We start from the raw sequence: 22,194 nt of genomic DNA, 5'->3' as shown, positions 1-22,194 counted from the left end.
TAAACTCTGTAGATGGAACCACTTCCCCACCTATCCATAAACTGCTTCATACTTTCAAAGTATGGTGCATGAATGTGTTCTTTAAATTTTGGAAGCAGATGAAAATCGTATGGGGCCAATTCAGGATATATAGTGGATTACTGATGACAGTGAATAAAAGTTGTCGGACTGGTGCACATGTCTCTGCCTTCGTGTGTGGTCTGGCATTCTCATGCAGGAGGAGAATGTGCTGCATGTATGGGCGAATTCTTTGAACTGTAAGCTCGATTACAGCACGCTGTTTATCATGTACCAACACAGTTGACACTGCCATGTTAGATGCTATAGTCTGGAGCCCTCCAGTGACAAAGTGCTTAAAATATGTGGAGATGAAGAATAAAAATGTAGAATGTTAATACATTATATTTGATCTAAAAAGCTTTAAGACCTTTTACTTGTCAGCACGCCCTTTTATGTACTCTCAGGCGCTATGCACATCAATGTGACACTGAATTCCCATTGCATTTCCTATGCCATCTTTGAAAATAACAAACATCCATGTGTAGATTGCTTATAAACTGACTAATTCTCTATTTTGGTACACATAATGAAAATTGTCACTGATACAGTGTGACTTCCATCTGGAAGGAAACTGTGTTCTTCCGTCAAGTTTCTATCTTTATCAATATATATACTAACAGGATAACTAAATAAGTAGATCACTAATACTGATATCGGCGGAAGTGATTAGTGAACACAGCGCTGGCACCATAGATCCCAAAAAAATTTTAAGTTTCGCTATAGAGAGGTTCACAATTTATGCCACGCAAATCGACAAACAAACACAAAATGTATTCCTTCCAGACATGAGACTGAGGTCAAACGCTTCTGCATTACCAGTTGCTCTGACATGTGTTAGACAACAATAACAGTCGTAGTTCACAAGAGTCCACTTCTAATTTGAAGCGTTGTGTTGAGACTTTTGCTAAACTCTTTGGAAGAAACATCTTTTTATTATTCCAATAGCGTTTCTGATGTCATCGTAGGCCACTGGCGTGGATTATGTAGGTGTATAACGGTATTTTTCTATTTATGTCTTTTGAGTTCTTAGCTTCTTGACAGCATTAAATAAAGTTGTAGAAAATCATTTTGTACTTAGCCATGCTTTGCTAACTTCAGACATTAATTATCAGATCTTGTAACTCAGTTTTCAGTCTTTCGTATTGGGAGAGTGCGGTGTCAAGAGCCGTATATCCCGTAATATCGAACAGTATTAGCGCTTCAGTACCTTCGCCGGAACGGCTCGTGCTGGAAACGTGTGTAGTGCAAATGTGGTTCCGAGCATGTCATTCAGTTCGTCTCTGGCCCATAAGCCGGCTTCACTATCGGACATGACCCTGCAGCACGTGTTAATGGTGTGCACGGCGGCGTGGGCCGCTGCTGGCCACCGCAATCAGAGCAGTGCGCGCCGTGCGGCGAGCACGCGTCCTGCGGGTTGCGGCCTCGGCAGGCGTCAGACGCAGCGCACCGCAGCGCACTGCTCGCTACTCTGCGACCCGCGCCGCTAGCCGACGCAATCAACGTTATTGACCGCCGCCACCGCCACCGCCACCTCGTCACACACGGTCGCGCATCCCCAATCCATTAACTGCCAGTCGCTCGAACAGATCGCATCATGTCCGTGTTCGAGTGTGCGTGTTCGTTCTTCTCGCCTCCATTTCAAAGGGAGGTGTGCAGAGAATTGCCTTCTGAGCGTGTAGCTGCGTACCTGTTACGCTGGGTATACACTCTCACTTCTGAAGACGTACGCAGGTGAATGGTCCGAGATAACAGCGATCAAAATCACATTTCCTTTGAAAAAGGCTACTTTAATATCAAGGCAATTTCAAAGAAACTTCAGTATTCTGTAATGAATAAATGTTTCTGGGGAGTATCATGTAACTGTTTTCATGATGATACAATGCTTTTCTGTAAAAATAATTACTTTGGGAGGACATGTGTTTATAAAAATGGTTCCGTAAATGAAAAAATTCTCTTTCATAGAACCACTTCGCTTATAAATACAGTTCTGTAAACACATTTTCTTCTTGAAAATAGCTTACCGTCGTGTAGATGTTGTAGGGTTCTGTGGAAGTGAATTGTGTTGTCGATATATCTGTTCGGCGTAACGCCGTCAGTTAAAAATGTTTCGAGACTTGTTTCACAATAAACAGACAAACGTTAGCACGGTGGCCCCACTTGAGCACGGGACAGACAGACCAAGTGGCAACTCCAATTTTTTTAAGCGGAGCAACAATAGACGGAAATGCATAGAATCGGTGATTATAGTCTTCAACTACTGAAGGGTGTGGCAAAACGGCCATTTTGCCCGACATGGCCGGTCAAAGAAGCCACATAGCTTTATACTCCAAAAGAAGGGACAAAATACCGTTTTAACAAACACCTTAATTCATTTAACGAAGAAATATACTAGTTTTATTGGAAAACCTAATTCGAATTATAGTTTTCACAAATAAAAGTCAAACTGCGAACATTAACTTCCGTACAGAGTTCGTGAGTCCGGAGAGAGCATAACTCGTGCTTAACCCACTACTCTCCTTTCTTCACTGTACATGCACGCTGCGTCTTCATCGTTATCGACAAAATAGTACTTGTATGGTTGGGTTTCCTGCTGTTCCCAATTGCGAGACGTGTTGTTACAGAAAGTATCGTTTTGCCACACCGCAGCCGCAGCGCTGTGGTCAGCATTCTCCGCATGTGCACTGGGTACCTACATCTGTTGTCTACGCGTTGATGCCATTACAGTCTGATTCTTCCTTGTTTACATTGTGTACTGAGTGTTTAAGATGCCTCCGATAATCGTGAGTCCCACCGACTGTGAAGTACGGGCTGTTTTAAGATTTCTTAGTGCTAAAGGCCTAAAAGCGATCGATATTCATCGTGAAATCTGTGCAGTTTACGGAGAAAACATTATGAGTGACGCAATGGTAAGAAAGGGGGTGAGAGCATTTAGAGATGGCAGCATAAATGTGCATGATGAACAACGGAGTGGGCGTCTTGCGGTCGTTAATGAAAGTTTCATGCAAGAAGTGGACAATAAGGTGAGAAAAAACAGATGCTTTACGATTTCCTCCTTGTGGGATGACTTTCCTAATATTTGTCGTAGTGTTTTGTATGGCATTGTGATCGAGCACTTGAATTACCGAAAAATGTGCGCACGTTGGGTACCGAAAATGTTGACGGATGTGCACAAAACCAAACGTTTAGACAGTGCAATGACTTTCCTTGAGCAGTGCCTCAACGATGGTGATGATTTCTTAAGCCAAATTGTACGGGCGATGAAACATGGGTGGCCTACGTCACACCAGAATCAAAGCAACAGTCCATGGAAGTTGAGCAAGGGCATCGTTTTGCTGCAAGACAATGCCCGTCCGCATGTGCCGAATCAGACCAAAGATCTCATCACATCTTTTCGATGAGAAAATCTAGACCATCCTCCATACAGACCCGATCTTGCGCCCAGTTACTAGAATCTGTTCCTGCACTTGAAGAAACACCTGGGCGGTCAGCGTCCTGAAGACGATGACGAAGTCAAAACAGTGGTTATGCAGTGGTTAACAAGTCAGGCGGCAGACTTCTATGACGAGGGTATTCAGAAACTGGTACAACGTTATGACAAGTGCCTCAATACTGACGGAAATTATGTAGAAATGTAGATTAAGGTAAAGGCTTTCATGTAAAAATAAAGTTATTGAGATATGTTAGCAAGTCTTCTTTTAATATCAAAACGGTACTTTCTTAAAAAACACACCTCGTATCTTTATACTGCGTTTCTTCTCATCGTCTGCGATCAGTTTTTCTTTCGGTTCACTTTCTTTTTCCTATCTTTCTTCATTTTCCGGTTGTAGGTCAATGTTATAAGGACTTTCTCTACTTATCGCCGGGAAGCCCTTCTTCCACCGTTGCAATTAAGTTTCCCCTCTACACAAAGTGTTCAGAAGCCCTAGCCGAGATCGCCACTCTGCCTATACGCAAAAGCTGTATATCCTCTAACAGCATGACCAAACGTTCAATACTAAATAGAATGATGGAGACGAGATATGACACTTTCAATACATTTTCATTAAAAACATTTGACATTCTTTTCCAAAATGAATACGCGAAGTAACCACTTACCTTATATCAGGACAGGTAACATCCACAAAAATTACTGTAACTTCGAGGAGCGGTACAGTAGGCTGGCTAGGCTTCAAGGGGAGAGTCGACCCTCCAGGAAGAGTAAGTAGAGCTATTTCCAGCGCGATGCTGGCATCTCATAGCTTCCAGGAACCCAAGAAATTTTAACCGCCCAGCTGTCCTCTACAACGCACAAAATTTTTATACAACCATGCAACTCAAAGAAGTCCTACATCGGTACGCTGTTGAACTCGAGCACGTCATTGGCTTCAGTCTATGTTATGTCGTCAAAGTATTTGCCCTTCTTATGAACTTCTGCACTTTGTGATAATTTCGCACTTTTGTAAGTTCGTATTTATAACTCCAAGGCCAGTCACCTGTAATGGTTTCTCGAGAAAAGAACTGTCTGCTCATTGTATGTCAATTAAATGCTAGGAGGCGTCGATTTTTTTAGTGAGTCAATACTTATGGAACAACTTTTCACACAATTTTCTCTTCTCCAAAACATTCAGAACTATGTCCTGAACTCTTGATTCATAGACGATGCTTCATTCCGACTTGTTGCACAACTACGTTCACACACTACAGCCTCACGTCCACTACTTAAGACTACCTGTTCACAATGAATGGTTGAATGCAGATCTGTTGTTTACAGTTGTTATTTCCAGCTGTCACTATAGGTATTGCGCTGACGTCACTGGCACGCCACGAATAAAATCACACTTGGAACTTTTTTAAAGGATGGCGTATGTATGCTCTGGAAACATTTGTACGGGTTCTTCATTCCAAGCAGTTCCCAAAGCAAATATATATATATATATATATATATATATATATATATATAAACATTATGAAGGAACTCGTATGTCAACCGTCGACATATCTGTGTAATCCTGAGCTCTACCGTTTCGGGTATTCTTGAGAGAACAGTGTGTGTTATTTGAGGATTTAACGGGCATCTCTTCCAGAGTGGAATGAAAGTGTGATGCCTAGGTCGTAAGGCGTACCCAGGAACAGATATAGGCTCAGATCACAATGTGATGGTGATGAAGAGTAGACCGAAATCTAAGACATTACTAAAGATGAATCAGTATGCAAAGGATACCGAAGTACTAAGGAACGACGAGATACGCTTGAAGTCATCTAGGGCTATAGATACAGCAATAAGGAGTAGCTCAGTAAGCAGAACAATTGAAGAGGAATGGACATCTCTAAAAGGGACCGTCACATATATTGAAAGAAAAACATAAGCACAAAGCAGGTAAATGCGAAGAAAACATGGTTAACAGAAGAAATACACTCCTGGAAATGGAAAAAAGAACACATTGACACCGGTGTGTCAGACCCACCATACTTGCTCCGCACACTGCGAGAGGGCTTTACAAGCAATGATCACACGCACGGCACAGCGGACACACCAGGAACCGCGGTGTTGGCCGTCGAATGGCGCTAGCTGCGCAGCATTTGTGCACCGCCGCCGTCAGTGTTAGCCAGTTTGCCGTGGCATACGGAGCTCCACCGCAGTCTTTAACACTGGTAGCATGCCGCGACAGCGTGGACGTGAACCGTATGTGCAGTTGACGGACTTTGAGCGAGGGCGTATAGTGGGCATGTGGGAGGCCGGGTGGACGTACCGCCGAATTGCTCAACACGTGGGGCGTGAGGTCTCCACAGTACATCGATGTTGTCGCCAGTGGTCGGCGGAAGGTGCACGTGTCCGTCGACCAGGGACCGGACCGCAGCGACGCACGGATGCACGCCAAGACCGTAGGATCCTACGCAGTGCCGTAGGGGACCGCACCGCCACTTTCCAGCAAATTAGGGACACTGTTGCTCCTGGGGTATCGGCGAGGACAATTCGCAACCGTCTCCATGAAGCTGGGCTACGGTCCCGCACACCGTTAGGCCGTCTTCCGCTCACGCCCCAACATCGTGCAGCCCGCCTCCAGTGGTGTCGCGACAGGCGTGAATGGAGGGACGAATGGAGACGTGTCGTCTTCAGCGATGAGAGTCGCTTCTGCCTTGGTGCCAATGATGGTCGTATGCGTGTTTGGCGCCGTGCAGGTGAGCGCCACAATCAGGACTGCATACGACCGAGGCACACAGGGCCAACACCCGGCATCATGGTGTGGGGAGCGATCTCCTACACTGGCCGTACACCACTGGTGATCGTCGAGGGGACACTGAATAGTGCACGGTACATCCAAACCGTCATCGAACCCATCGTTCTACCATTCCTAGACTGGCAAGGGAACTTGCTGTTCCAACAGGACAATGCATGTCCGCATGTATCCCGTGCCACCCAACGTGCTCTAGAAGGTGTAAGTCAACTACCCTGGCCAGCAAGATCTCCGGATCTGTCCCCCATTGAGCATGTTTGGGACTGGATGAAGCGTCGTCTCACGCGGTCTGCACGTCCAGCACGAACGCTGGTCCAACTGAGGCGCCAGGTGGAAAAGGCATGGCAAGCCGTTCCACAGGACTACATCCAGCATCTCTACGATCGTCTCCATGGGAGAATAGCAGCCTGCATTGCTGCGAAAGGTGGATATACACTGTACTAGTGCCGACATTGTGCATGCTCTGTTGCCTGTGTCTATGTGCCTGTGGTTCTGTCAGTGTGATCATGTGATGTATCTGACCCCAGGAATGTGTCAATAAAGTTTCCCCTTCCTGGGACAATGAATTCACGGTGTTCTTATTTCAATTTCCAGCAGTGTACTTCAGTTTATTGATGAAAAGAGGATGTACAAACATGTTCCAGAAGCTCAGGAATACAGAAATACAATTCACTGAGGAATGAAATAAATAGGAAGGGGAGTGTAGCTAAGAGGAAATGGCTTCATGAAAAATGTGATCAAATAAAGAACGAAATGATTGTCAAAAGACTGACTCAGCATACAGGAAAGTGAAAACAACCTTCTGTGACATTAAAAGAAAGGGTGGTAACGTTAAGAGTGCAACGGGAATTCCACTGTTAGCAGTGAAACATGGGCTGTGGGAAAACCGGAACAGAAGGGAATCGAAGAATTTGAGATGTGCTGCTACAGACGAATGTTGAAAATTACCTGCACATATATGGTAAGGATTAAGGAGGTTCTTCGGAGAATCGCAAGGGGAAGGAAAATGTGGAAAACACTGGTAATAAGAGGGGGCAAGATGACAGGACATCTGTTAAGTCGTGATGGAATGATTTCCATGGTATTAGAGGGTGCTGTAGAGGGCAAAATCAGTACAGGAAGACGGAGTTTGGAATACATTCAGCAAATAATTGAGGACGTAACTTGCAAGTGCTACTCTGAGATGAAAAGTTTGTCACAGAAGAGGAATTCGTGGTGTACACATCAAACCAGTCAGAAGACTGATGACCGGATAAAAGAAAGAAAATCCACAAGTTTAACAAGCTGGCTATACATCAAAAACTTGCACCCATACAACAAAGCCTCTCCCTGTAGACGACGCTATAAAGCAGTGATCAGATACGTAGAATACTATAAGGAAATGAGGCAACTACCAACAGGTAAATCTGTGAACACGGTGGAAATAGGCTCTATCGACTCACAATGTGTGTTCGATAGCTAGAAATTAACGAGATAGTCACACCAAATCACAATTCCTGCCTCAGTCTGGAGCACATATGCAATCACGACTAGAATTCACTCCTTGTACCCCTCTTCGTTACACGCACTACGATGACAACCTTAAGTTCATGCTGCACTGCATGAAGGCTACACAATACAGCAGATTTGTGATTGCTCAGTGAGTGTGGATGACCCCATAAACAAACCACACTTTCTGCAAGGCTCCTCCAGTGAAAGTAAGTAACCACATTTCCTCGTGGCTTTGTCCACCACGTCTGTGTCTCTTCTATAGTCAGATAAACTCTTCAGTCACCAGAAAGGGCAGATCACAACGCACCAAGAAGTATAGTGAACCTCTGACTGATGCCTGTTAGGGCCACCTTGGTAATAGCCCACACACTGCACAACACATTTAGCACAACGCACATCGCGTTTACTATGCGTATTGTACCTTGGACCTCCAAAATTAACATTAAGTATCCTATTAAGTATTTATTCCTGTTTCATAATGTAATGGTCACGACTGCTTTTCCACATCTAACACTCCTTTTTTGCTCCTATGGTAACTATAGTTTATTGGAGTATACAGCATGACTCCCGCAGGTCGTCTGAATCTCATGATGATTTTAGCAGCTAACAATGTTTCATCTTTTTAATACGTTTATGATTTGCGTATGCTTGTTTTGTCTCCAAAGAAGAGACCAACATTGCTGAAAATACTGAAGGAAAGTAAGGGCATTTGTATTTTTACGGAGAGAGTAAAGACTCATATTTTTCATCCATAAAGCTGCTCCAGTTTGCTCATTTTTCCTCTCAACCACAGAAAGTTCACATTTCGTTACTACTGTGGTGTCATTCTGAGATCGTGCATCCAATATTCACTAACACGTGGCACTGCTACTCCTAGTCACTCAGCTCGGCCATTGCTTATAGTTTTTGTTAACTTATCTCACTACCTTCTCTAAAAATTCTTCAAGTCAAATTTCAATTCTCGATATAATTTTTAAGAAACCATTCTAAAATCAGGTAGTAAACCCTTCTTCCTGATTCTGTTCAATTTTCCATCTGTCCTACACATAAGGTACTTGATATAAAATGCAGAGCATTGCGTTAGGTGTGATGATATAAAAATTTCATCCTCAGCTGTAAACTTAGTAAACTTAATTATAGGACAACACTTTCCTTAAAAAGGAAAACAAATTCCATGCTCAATCCAAACTGCCTTTTATGGGTTGTTTGGTTTTCAATCATCTACATCTTCTCTCCGGAAGAAACCTCACGCCGTTAGACTGAGAGTACATCCCTTGCCACTATTGTGTCTCCTTATCCCCATTGGCGACTTTTACGTGGGAATAATTACGATCTGTGAGTTTCTACATGGGCAAATATTACACTACACTAATTTCTTCCCATTCAGGCAGTTTGGTGAGATTTGTTGATTCTTGGAACGTACAGTACCTGATGGAAAGTGTCCAGTCCCACTTACAGTACATAATGCGAAATTAACCACTACATGAACAAGAGGCAGACTCGGCTGTACAAAAGGAGGTCTCGAGTATTCTGCTGTCAATAGAGGTGTAGTAATAGCAGAAGGAGTCGGTCAGGATAGCGCGTATATTTCTAACGTGGACTAGACATTGGATTCACCTGTGTAAAAGATCCAAGAGGGACATTTCTGTCCCCATGAAGCTCCCCGAGTCGACTGTTGATGATGTGACTGTGTAGTGAAAACGTGAAGGGACGGCCACACTTAAGCCAAGACCAGACCGACCAGTGCTAACGAAGAGGGACCATCGGGCATTGCAGGGGATAATTCTAAACAAATCGCACAAACTAAACGGAAGGAATCACTCGTGAGTCCCTACGATCTACCGATAGTCCAGCTAGCACAGTGACGGTCTGTGCAGTGAAACAGAGTTGGGTACAATGGTCGAGCCCCTCCTCATGAGCTGATGTTTCTGTAGGTAATTCTAAGCGATGCTTGAGGTGGCGTAAAGAGTGACATCACTCGACAATGGCTTGCTCTAAACGAGTAAAGAAATGAAATTATCGTGTGGCATTGATTGCCGGAAGGCCACCCATCCGGGGACGTTTGGCCTCCTAGTTCTAAGTGTTATTGTAGGTGGCGCCACATTGGGCGACTTATGTGCCGGTCATGAGAAGATGATGATGGGGATAGCACAACACCGAGGCCATAAACGAAGAAGTTATCGCACACGGACAGGAATCAAACTCTTGCCCGCTACATGGTAGGGAAACAGGTTACCACACAGCTAAGCAGGGAGTTATGGTGTAATGGTGTAATGAATCATGCCCTGTGGCAATCCGATGAATAACTTTGTGTTTTGCGAATGCTTGGACAACGTTACCTGCCATAATCTGTAGTGCCAGAAGTCAAGTACTCAAGAAGTGAGGTGTGATGGTATGGGGGAGTTTTTCGTGAGTAGGAAGTGGTCGACTTTTTGCATTTAAGAGAATCCCTAAATGTGAAAGGATATGAACACATTTTACAGTATGGTGCATCGCATATTACAGGGGAAAGTATTCTCTGTGAGGCAATGGTTTGCGAACAGTAACATACCTGAGATGGGCATGCCTGCACAGACATTGGAATACCTTTGGGATGAGTGAGAACATTGATTTCGCTCCAGACCCCAGCTTTCAACATCGTTACCTTCTATAATTCGGCTCTTAAGGAAGAATGGGTCTACATTCCTCCTCAGACATTCAGAAGCCTCTTAAAAGTGTCCTCATTAGAGTTCAAGCCATCAAAAAGGCGAAGGGTGGACGAACCACTTATTAGGGTTCACTAATAGGTGTTCGAATACTTTTGATCATAAAGTGTACGCTCTCGTAAAATTACCAATAAACTTTTACGTGATCCACGACGCCTCTGTTCGTGCTTCTGTCGCTGACGTTCATTGAACATCTAATTTATCGCAACATTGGATCAGCTAGATTTAGTGAGTGTACTACATAGAGTCGCTCTGAACGGATGGACCTACACATTCACAGTTATTTCCAGAGGTTTATCAACAATATTGTAATCGACCAATTACATATCTTTCCACCTCGTAATGTACAATATCTTTACGTGATGATCAATTCCAGTCCCTGCACCGTTGACTCACAGTAAGTATTGCTGCGTTTAGCTATAGTTTTCTATTGTGGCCTCTTCATGTAAAAGTGATTCCCGACATTATCCATCAGAAAATATCCCTGAAACACTTCCTTTCGCTACTTCAGAGATTACTTTCACATCCGACGACTTCACCGCGTTGTGAACGGCGCGTTAATTCTGATCTTCTAGGAATTTCTAAATCTAATCAGAAAGCCAATCTGATACCCAGTAAGCTAGTATTTCGTTCGGTAGGTATCCTGCTGAATCTCGAGACCAATAAAATCGTAACCATAGTGGCTGCAGGAGACGGAATTTGGTAGGGTCCACTAACAATACCATAAGATCACTCACCACTGTAGGAGTATACTAAACACACTGTAGACCATTAGTATTGCTGTACCGTTGATAACACAGACCAAACGTAAAATTTTTATGAAGCGTTCTTAGTTCTTGGACATGTAAATGATCACATCTTAGAGCAAACAACAGAGCAGGTAGACTGTTTACATTATGCTTGTACGCAAAGACCTTGTAAAGGGTTTCTAACATAGAAATCTCGTTCGAATATTGGATGACTGTGAGAAGTTCGTGTTATCTCTTGTTTAAGAAGAAGAAGTGTCTATCATTACGTGTCGGAATTCAACAGTGTCAGTTTAGTGGGCGGTCATGACTACGGCTAGTGGTTCCACAATATCGTTCTTAGTGTCGGTCTAGAACATACGATTGTCAATTGAAAATGAATTCAATGGGACGACGAAACTCACATTTGGTGCAACGCCAGATTTCAAATTTCGTCATAATCACTCGACCATTCAAGTTAGTACATATATGTTACGTACTTTGAGTGAGGTGACAAACATTTCTGCACCACTATATTTCTGACGTTACCGGGCCGGTAGCTGTGCCCTGCCTTTGAGGTCTCCATGACGCCATCTTTGGACAAGAAAATGCTGGCTGGCATATTGCTCTCGCTATACTGAACTACCTCGATGCAGATGGTATTCGATTTTGGTCCTGACTAGTACGATCGCCAGATGTGTCACCAGCTGAAAACATCAGGGTTTGATGAGGTCTGTGTGGTATATCTGTTTAGTTTTAAGCCTCTAGCGTAGCAAATTCATTTCAGTGCTAGGTAATCCAAATCTGCTGTGTTACACGATTTGTTGCAAGAAAACGATGTATTGATTACTATACGAATCTTCGGACGTGTATGCATGCCTTCGGACGTTACATCCTACATCTTAACAATACAGGCTCTGCAGTATCGATTTATCCGCTGATACCAGGCAGTGACTTCCCATTAAGATATACTCCACCTCCTCCCTATACCGGAATTACATGGCCGTGAGTCCTGTATGGATAGCCAACGTAATTAAAGCGACCGTTCGCGTACAGCGGGAAATCCGGTATCCAATACTGACCCAGCAAAAATTATCATTGTCGTCATTCCATTATACAGCTGATGGTTATGAGAATACATTTCATGTATTGGTCACACTTTGGGCGTTTAATTGCGTTCCTCTCTAAGGAGAAGAAGACGACGTTAGCTCCGTTTGCGTTATCGGTACATTGAACTTCAAGCTCACCTATCGAGCTCCACGTAATTTACTATCCGCCATTGAAAAAGGGATAATTGTCTCAATAACTCTGTGGAACAGAATCAATGATAAATTTACAGAGTATTGAAATTGAGTGCATATCTCGGTCCACTATAATTAACGTGCTCAAAATAAAACAAAAGGTAAAGAAAAGTCTTTTTTCGTTTTCTCTCCGCGGGAACTGATCAAGACCAGAGTTTTATGATCCACATTAATCAGCTCCATACAAAGAAGCTACATTAAATACCGTAAGCATGGAATGTTACACCCATATCTGTAATGCAAGTTTTCAGTTTCGAGACGATGGCCAGCGGGGTTAGTGCAATATTTGCTGCCACAAAATCACCTCCCTTAATCAACCATGTATTCTTCTTACCGGCTGGTTTTCTCTCCCGTACCTTTGAATTCGTACCGCTACCCTCCTACACCTTTGAATTCGTACCGTTACCGCCGACTGAAATAGTTCCTCTGCCTACATCGCCGTTCGTTTTTTAATGTGTGTTTTGCCCTCTAGTGTCGCGTGGCGTTGTCAGCGGCCGGAGTGGTCACATGGCAAGAAGGATGACCAGCGTATATCTGAGTGTCTCATCAGTGTTCTATCTTAGGGCAGGTCTTCATAGGCAGCTCTTCATCACATGTAGCTCTTCATCCAGTCCTTTCGTTTGCTGCCCTCTTCGTTTTCTCATAATTGTTTGCTATTGTGAGTGCCTAAGCGGCGGCTAGCGTAATAACAATGATGTCTAGAGTCTGTGCAGTGGGGATGTCGAGTTCCGACGTGAAGTTGTACTGTGATTCTTTCGGAGGTTGTCGTAAAACGATGGACCGGACTTTGTAGTAAAGGATCTTCGAGCACATCGTAGACATCGGTCTTTGTAATTCGTCGTTGAGTGGTGCGGTCGGTTCCCAACGTTCACAGGCATCTTGCAGACCCTGACACCGTTGTCGGCTACTCTGTTAGGGGTGCTTTAGTTACCCAGTTATAACCCAGCAACACTGCACAATTAGAAAAAGGAGATGAGCAACGCATGGCACACCACCACATTTCTGCTTTTCATCGCTGCACTGTATTTACAGTGAGAACTAACTGTGACGAAAATGTTTCGTAATGTCTAGTTGGTTGCTTGCTATCGAGTGCCATTGAACATGTAGCCTCTGTGATTGAGAGTCGGTACCAAGCGTTACAGCGTTGCACACATCAACAAGTTAAAGGGTGTTTATGCTATTGACTTCTCATTTCTGGTCGTTTCTATATTAATTACGTGAGTACTTCTTGGAGAGTTTATTTCCTTTTCTTGACGGTATTTTGGTTCTGTCGATGCAACTACAAAAGTGCGTAATTCTTTTCACCAGACACGCTTCGTTTTATTGAGGTAAAGCATCATCAGTGGTTTACAATTAAGTTATTCACATTTTGATTTGCTTTTACATTTTCACATTCCGTCTGTTAGCACATCGATTTAAGCGAGAAATCAACCGAAAAATCGCCTTAAGTACAAATCAACCTACTCTTAACGAAATCTTTCTCGATCTAAAAGCAAATCAAAATGTAAGTAATTTAATTACAGACCACTGACGGTGCTTTATATCAATAAAGCGAAACGCGTCTCGCGAAAAAATCACGCATTTTTGTAGCTGCAGTGACAGAACAAAGATACCCTCAAGAATTATAAAGAAGCCGGGTTCGAGACCTGGTCCAGCAGATATCTTGGCTTGTCTCCTCTAATACCGCATAAAGTCACGATGCATCTGATAACGTAAGACCCTTACCTTTCCTTTTTTTACCTTCTTCCTTTTTCAGTTTCCATAATTAGAAATTACGAGGAAGAAGATGGCAATAGGAGGGACACGTCAATGGGAAAAAGACACTCAAATGAGTTCGCACACTTCACCAAATAGACGGATAGTAGCTAGAGACGAAAATCTATAAATGGTAGAATATTTAAGGAAAAATGATCCGGAAGCGCAGGAAAGGGCAGATGAGCCATACACGGAATTATAAAGGAAATAGGAAAGGAAGTAATACAGGAAGCAGAAAAGACTACACTAATAGTAGGGGACATAACACAGGCTAAAGTGTTCCCTGAAAACGCATGTAGTGAGCTTGTTCTTATACAGAAGGTTGTAACGGAGACTGAAGTTGCTGTCAATTACAGCTCAGCTGACTACTGAAGGTGAAGTATATCGCCAACAGTCTCTGAGTTGATGGGTGTCACTGACGGCCAAGTGAAGTCTGTAGCTCCACCTGATAGGCAGCTGGAAGTTGGATACAATGTGGAATCATTAAAGATAAATGTTGAAGTTGAATTGCGTGCGGATGTGGCTATGGAGGAACTGAAAGCCGTATAGTAGATTGCACATTTTACTCGAATCTGAATATTGGGGCTAGACAGGAGTAACATAGAACAATGACACGCAGTTCAGAGGTCGGTAACAGAAGTTGTGGAAGGCTCACATGGTTTGTTAGTTACATTTTCGATGAATCCTTTTGCACGGTAGATTGTAGCATTACGGAAGGTATCGTTTTACATTCACGTCTGAATTTAATTTGTACGTAGGATTACGTTCTGAACAGTTCTAAGTTTTCATATGTTTTTTTTTCAAAAATACACAGATACACAGGTATTTCAGTTTATTACCAACTTTTACTTCACTCTCACGGTCAGACTCATATCAATGGGTAAGTGATCAAGACTTTTTGGTGCAGCGTTGTGCACCCCTTTTGGTGCTGAAGACAACCTTAATGTGGTGTAATGAATATCAAATTTTCCATCTGGTATTAGAATTGTGTACCTCATTGTTCTTTTGAACTGTAGAGTATTACTTGCAACAAAATTCACGAGGAAATAAATATATTGTGAAGTTATAGTCACAGTGCTGAACTGCTTGAATAGATATCTACAAGAAGATCGTGAGCGAGCATCACACGTTACTCTTAAGCATGTTTTTTGCGCAATGAAGACTGTTTTCATTAAAGATGAGTTAATCCAGAACATTATTCCATACAACATTATTTATTTTTTTTTTACTGCGATCAGGCCATTTGAGGACCACGTTCAAATTTCAGTTCTCCATTCCTTTTTGTTTTCTTTTGTTCCAGCATGCCTTCAGCTATTAACTGCGTTTCTTCTTTCGGGCTTCAGACCATTTTGAACAGTCGTTTTAGGTTCTATGCCTTGGAATCCTTCCATTTTTAATACTTTTCCCCGAAAAACTGCTCGGTTGTTCATATAACCTTTCTTATATTTTTCCTTCTAAGTCCTTTTCTATTTCCTTGACTCAGCTTGTTGTGGACTTCTTCCCACACAAATATTTGAAAATTTTATTAGTAATCTACTTTCTTACATTCGAAGTAAAAATCCGAAGAACATGAATCTTCTTTTTCTCATCATAATTGAAATACTTTTTTATTTTAGTATGTTTCAGCATTACTTCGTTATCTCCAACCTTCTTCTGTGTTTCGTACTCCTAATATTTTCCTTATAATTCTCCCCTCTAGTACTTTCAATCTGTCTAAATCATAATTGCATTCGCTTGCATATTATCAGTCTGGCTTCACTACTGTGTTGTAATACCTTAGTTTTTCAATTTTCGATGGGCACTACTTATTGTAGACGCCTTTGGTGACACAATACGCTTTAGCAACCGTTCCTATAATGCAGAATTTTCCAATTTTTGTGTTATCTCCCCCTGAAATTAGAATTCCTTTCCCTTCCTGTTTGCGAAATAAAATTTTTCATTAATTTTGGAACATCCTTAACGTTTGTTGTAAATTTTGTTTTTCTGCAGGAATTCTTAAGCCAGTTCCACTGGCTATTTCTTCCACGAAGTTTATTTGTGCTATAGCAGATGCCATACTTTCAGACCGTATACTAAAATCATCTGGAAATGCAAGACAGTTTATTCTGATTATCCTGCTTTCCGTTCCTAACATTATCCGCCATATGTTGAGTTAAATAAGTTTTTTTGTAACACACTATTGAAAAGAATTCTGAATAGGACATCATCTTGTCGTACAACAGTCTTCATTTTGAAAGGCTTTGAAATTTCTCCTATAAATTTCACTTTACAGACTGTGTTTCACGGATTAGGTTTGCCAGTTTAGACTTTACGTCAAATTCTCGAATTATGTTATCTATAGTTTCTCCGTCAAAGGAACCAAAAGCCTTTTGAAATTCACAAACGTAACTACAGCGTCCTCTGAATGAAGTAATCTGTGGTGAATTACTGACTTGAGAGTAAATATTTGTTATGAGAATGACCTCTCATTCCTAAAACCTCCTTCATATTCACCTAAAAGACTCTCTAGTATTGCTTCTATCCAGCTTAATAAAATCTTGAAAAATACGCTACTGACAGTAAAGAGATTACTACATAGTTTTTACATCTCACTTAATAATGCTTTTGTGAATTGGATGTATCAAGGGAACTTCCCATTCCTCTAGGATTTTTTCTGTTTTCCCCATGTTTCTTCTAAGAGTAAAATTAGCTCACTTGTCATATTTGGCAGGAACCACTTCAAAACTTCAGCTGTAATCGAATCTTCTCCATTACCTTCGTTGTTTTTCTGGGTATTAATTACATCTTCGGTTTCTTCTACAGTTGGTGGTGAATCGTCAATCAAAGTTTCATTAATGTCTGAGAATTTTAATTTATGACTTGGTTCACGGCAGCTCAAAATCTGATGAAAGTATATAGCTAATACTTCACAATTTTCAGTATTGCTTAATCCAATTCTGCTGTGGTCATTTTTAAAACAGACATTTGGAGTTTCGTACCCCTGTGATATAAACTTAAAGGTTTGATATAAGTCATAGGTATTATTTTTCTAGAAAGGTTTTATCCATTTCTAAGAGTTTCTCCTTTTCAAAGGCTTATTTGGTGTTCCTGATTAAAATGTCTCTTTCCTTTCCTTGTTGTTTAAAATGTTCTTAATCTTCCTTTTTCTTTGAGCTTTACCAATTTTCCCATTTTTTAGCCTTCTGTGCTGGAGGTTCTTTGGATGTTTCATTCGACAATATTTTCCTTTTAATTTTATTGACCGAAATATTTTCTGTGCAGCATTATTAATTGCTTCGGATATTGCTTGCCAGCAGCGTGTTTTGCCACTTTAGTTTCTTCTTAGTAGTATTTAATCGATTCTTTCGTTATGGTGGATTTGTCTGTATTATATTGTATTAACCCTTGTGGCTTTCATTTACCTTTAGTAGGGAGGAGTTTCACTTGAGAGTTAATAATCAGAATTCACCATTCCTTACTACTTTTAGATTCATAACTTACATTGTTCTTTCTTACAAAATAGCCACACAATCTAACTGAAATTCTCCTGATCCTGGGAGATATCCACGTTTCAGCTTCTATTGGGTGTGTCCTACGCAAGATCGACGTTAGTTTCACGTGAGAGCCTTGACACGAACTGTTTACCCTAATACCATTTGCGCTGGTTGTCCTACTACATTTATGAATTTGATTTCTCTGTTTATTTATGATCTGAAGTCGCCTAATAGTAATATGGTGTTCAGCTCTGGAATTTTAGATTTTCAGTTTCTAAAAGATCCCAGAATTCCTCTAATTTTTCTGGATTTTTCCTGCTGTCTTCAATTATTGGCGCAATGCCATCAGCAAGTGTATATATCTTGTTTTTGCAGTTAATTAATATGAAAGATATTCTGTCTTAGGTGGAATTAAATTCTGCTAAATTTCCTGTTATCCGTTTATGGTCATGCAAAGCTATACGCAATAATGGCCTCTGATTCATAATTCTGACTGTTAGTTTCCGTTGAGGATTATGTAGTTACAAGTACCTACTACATTTTATTCATTTGTATTTTGTTTTCCTCTAAAAGTATTTGTAGTTCTTTTCCTTTACCAGTCTTGAGTACACAATTTACATTTGAAAGACTTATATTAGGAGAATTCTAAGGTTTCTTCGAATCAATCTTTTGATTGCAGTTGTTAGACTCCCAAGATTGCTTAATCCTAATGCACTGGATAACACAATGGTGGACTTCTCTCTACCACCAGAACAGAGCATTCATTTTGCGGACTTTACATACTGCAATTGAAATTGTATTACATAAGACGAAAGGTGTTAGATTCCAAAATAAAGTTGGATTGTTCGTAAGAAATTTGTTCTTTTGTTCATGGCTCATTTCACTACCCTCTTAGGTTCTCTTTATAATTCGGACTTCCTCTTCCGCATTCGTGGTTTCTGGCAGATTTCACATGTAACCTTAGGCCGTTGCCCTCATTGGTTATTACCATCTGGAGCCAAATGGTCCCAGTTTTAACTAAGTTGTTGCCTCTCTCCTCCTCCTTTCCCATCACTTATTAGACGGTTCCTCAGGCTTGGGGACAGTAAAAGCAGAGTTCCATATGACGTTACTGAATGAAAATGTACAAAATATGTCAACTTACTGATTCGTCTCTCCGCAAGAGTTTGCAATGATAAGCAGCTGCAGCAGCAAGTCGTATACTCCTAGCTCACTCATTTGTTACATAGTTTAATTCTTAATTTCTTTGCGTGTTTTTGGTACTTGCATTGTGTAATTCATAAATTTCGGGCGTATTATAGTATTTGAGAGTTGTAGCATCGCGTTTTAGTACCTGAATAGTGTAAATTCGCGTAGTCGTTTGTCTACTGTTTTGTTTTGAACGGCCAGTGTCGGTTGGTCGCAGTCAGTGTGCTCCCTGCCGCCGTTGGATAAGCAGCTGAGCAGCAAGTCGTTTACTCCTAGCTCACTCATTTGTTACATAGTTTAATTCTTAATTTCTTTGCGTGTTTTTGGTTCTTGCATTGTTTAATTCATAAATTTCGGGCGTATTATAGTATTTGAGAGTGTAGCATCGTGTTTTAGTACCTGAATAGTGTAATTTCGCTTAGTCTCCTTCCGCCGCCGAGCAGTGTCAGCAGTGCGCAAGTAGCAGCATTACTGCATTTACTAGGCAATCTTGTATTTTAATAACCGTTTAAATTTTGTCGATTTGTTTGCGCTCTCTGTAGATTAGTTCAGACGTTCTTAGCAAAACAGTTTTTAGCATGGATAGGGACTGCAACTGCTGTGTTCGGATGCAGGCTGAGTTGGCATCCCTTCGCTCCCAGCTTCAGGCAGTGTTGGCTTCGGTCACACAGCTTGAGGCTGTTGCCAATGGGCATCACTGTGGGGGTCGGGATGGGGGTTTGTCGGGGACGGCCAGCTCGTCCCACGCATCCCCTGATCGGACTAAGACTGTGGTTGCCCGGGATACTGCCCGCATTGAGGCTGATCCCTCACCTGTGGTACAGTGGGAGGTCGTTTCAAGGTGTGGCAGGGGGCGAAAGACATTCCGGAGGGCTGAACGGAAAGCCTCTCCAGTTTGTCTGACGAACCGGTTTCAGGCTCTGTCTCAGGCTGATACTGATCTTCGGCCTGACATGGCTGCTTGTCCTGTTCCAGAGGTTGCCCCTCAGTCTGCAAGATCCGGGCAGTCGCAGAGGGTGGGCTTACTGGTAGTTGGGAGCTCCAACGTCAGGCGCGTAATGGGGCCCCTTAGGGAAATGGCAGCAAGAGAGGGGAAGAAAACCAATGTGCACTCCGTGTGCATACCGGGGGGAGTCATTCCAGATGTGGAAAGGGTCCTTCCGGATGCCATGAAGGGTACAGGGTGCACCCATCTGCAGGTGGTCGCTCATGTCGGCACCAATGATGTGTGTCGCTATGGATCGGAGGAAATCCTCTCTGGCTTCCGGCGGCTATCTGATTTGGTGAAGACTGCCAGTCTCGCTAGCGGGATGAAAGCAGAGCTCACCATCTGCAGCATCGTCGACAGGACTGACTGCGGACCTTTGGTACAGAGCCGAGTGGAGGGTCTGAATCAGAGGCTGAGACGGTTCTGCGACCGTGTGGGCTGCAGATTCCTCGACTTGCGCCATAGGGTGGTGGGGTTTCGGGTTCCGCTGGATAGGTCAGGAGTCCACTACACGCAACAAGCGGCTACACGGGTAGCAGGGGTTGTGTGGCGTGGGCTGGGCGGTTTTTTAGGTTAGATGGCCTTGGGCAAGTACAGAAAGGGCAACAGCCTCAACGGGTGCGGGGCAAAGTCAGGACATGCGGGGAACAAGCAGCAATCGGTATTCTAATTGTCAACTGTCGAAGCTGCGTTGGTAAAGTACCGGAACTTCAAGCGCTGATAGAAAGCACCGAAGCTGAAATCGTTATAGGTACAGAAAGCTGGCTTAAGCCAGAGATAAATTCTGCCGAAATTTTTACAAAGGTACAGACGGTGTTTAGAAAGGATAGATTGCATGCAACCGGTGGTGGAGTGTTCATCGCTGTTAGTAGTAGTTTATCCTGTAGTGAAGTAGAAGTGGATAGTTCCTGTGAATTATTATGGGTGGAGGTTACACTAAACAACCGAACTAGGTTAATAATTGGCTCCTTTTACCGACCTCCCGACTCAGCAGCATTAGTGGCAGAACAACTGAGAGAAAATTTGGAATACATTTCACATAAATTTTCTCAGCATGTTATAGTCTTAGGTGGAGATTTCAATTTACCAGATATAGACTGGGACACTCAGATGTTTAGGACGGGTGGTAGGGACAGAGCATCGAGTGACATTATACTGAGTGCACTATCCGAAAATTACCTCGAGCAATTAAACAGAGAACCGACTCGTGGAGATAACATATTGGACCTACTGATAACAAACAGACCCGAACTTTTCGAATCTGTATGTACAGAGCAGGGAATCAGTGATCATAAGGCCGTTGCAGCATCCCTGAATATGGAAGTTAATAGGAATATAAAAAAAGGGAGGAAGATTTATCTGTTTAGCAAGAGTAATAGAAGGCAGATTTCAGACTACCTAACAGATCAAAACGAAAATTTCTGTTCCGACACTGACAATGTTGAGTGTTTATGGAAAAAGTTCAAGGCAATCGTAAAATGCGTTTTAGACAGGTACGTGCCGAGTAAAACTGTGAGGGACGGGAAAAACCCACCGTGGTACAACAACAAAGTTAGGAAACTACTGCGAAAGCAAAGAGAGCTCCACTCCAAGTTTAAACGCAGCCAAAACCTCTCAGACAAACAGAAGCTAAACGATGTCAAAGTTAGCGTAAGGAGGGCTATGCGTGAAGCGTTCATTGAATTCGAAAGTAAAATTCTATGTACCGACTTGACAGAAAATCCTAGGAAGTTCTGGTCTTACGTTAAATCAGTAAGTGGCTCGAAACAGCATATCCAGACACTACGGGATGATGATGGCATTGAAACAGAGGATGACTCGCGTAAAGCTGAAATACTAAACACCTTTTTCCAAAGCTGTTTCACAGAGGAAGACCGCACTGCAGTTCCTTCTCTAAATCCTCGCACAAACGAAAAAATGGCTGACATCGAAATAAGTGTCCAAGGAATAGAAAAGCAACTGGAATCACTCAATAGAGGAAAGTCCACTGGACCTGACGGGATACCAATTCGATTCTACACAGAGTACGCGAAAGAACTTGCCCCCCTTCTAACAGCCGTGTACCGCAAGTCTCTAGAGGAACGGAGGGTCCCAAATGATTGGAAAAGAGCACAGATAGTCCCAGTCTTCAAGAAGGGTCGTCGAGCAGATGCGCAAAACTATAGACCTATATCTCTTACGTCGATCTCTTGTAGAATTTTAGAACATGTTTTTTGCTCGCGTATCATGTCATTTCTGGAAACCCAGAATCTACTATGTAGGAATCAACATGGATTCCGGAAACAGCGATCGT

The sequence above is a fragment of the Schistocerca piceifrons genome, chromosome 4 (genome assembly GCF_021461385.2).
Source record: "Schistocerca piceifrons isolate TAMUIC-IGC-003096 chromosome 4, iqSchPice1.1, whole genome shotgun sequence".
NCBI lineage: Eukaryota > Metazoa > Arthropoda > Insecta > Orthoptera > Acrididae > Schistocerca > Schistocerca piceifrons.
The sequence above is the reverse complement of the archived record's forward strand: the minus strand, read 5'-3'. Positions refer to the sequence as shown.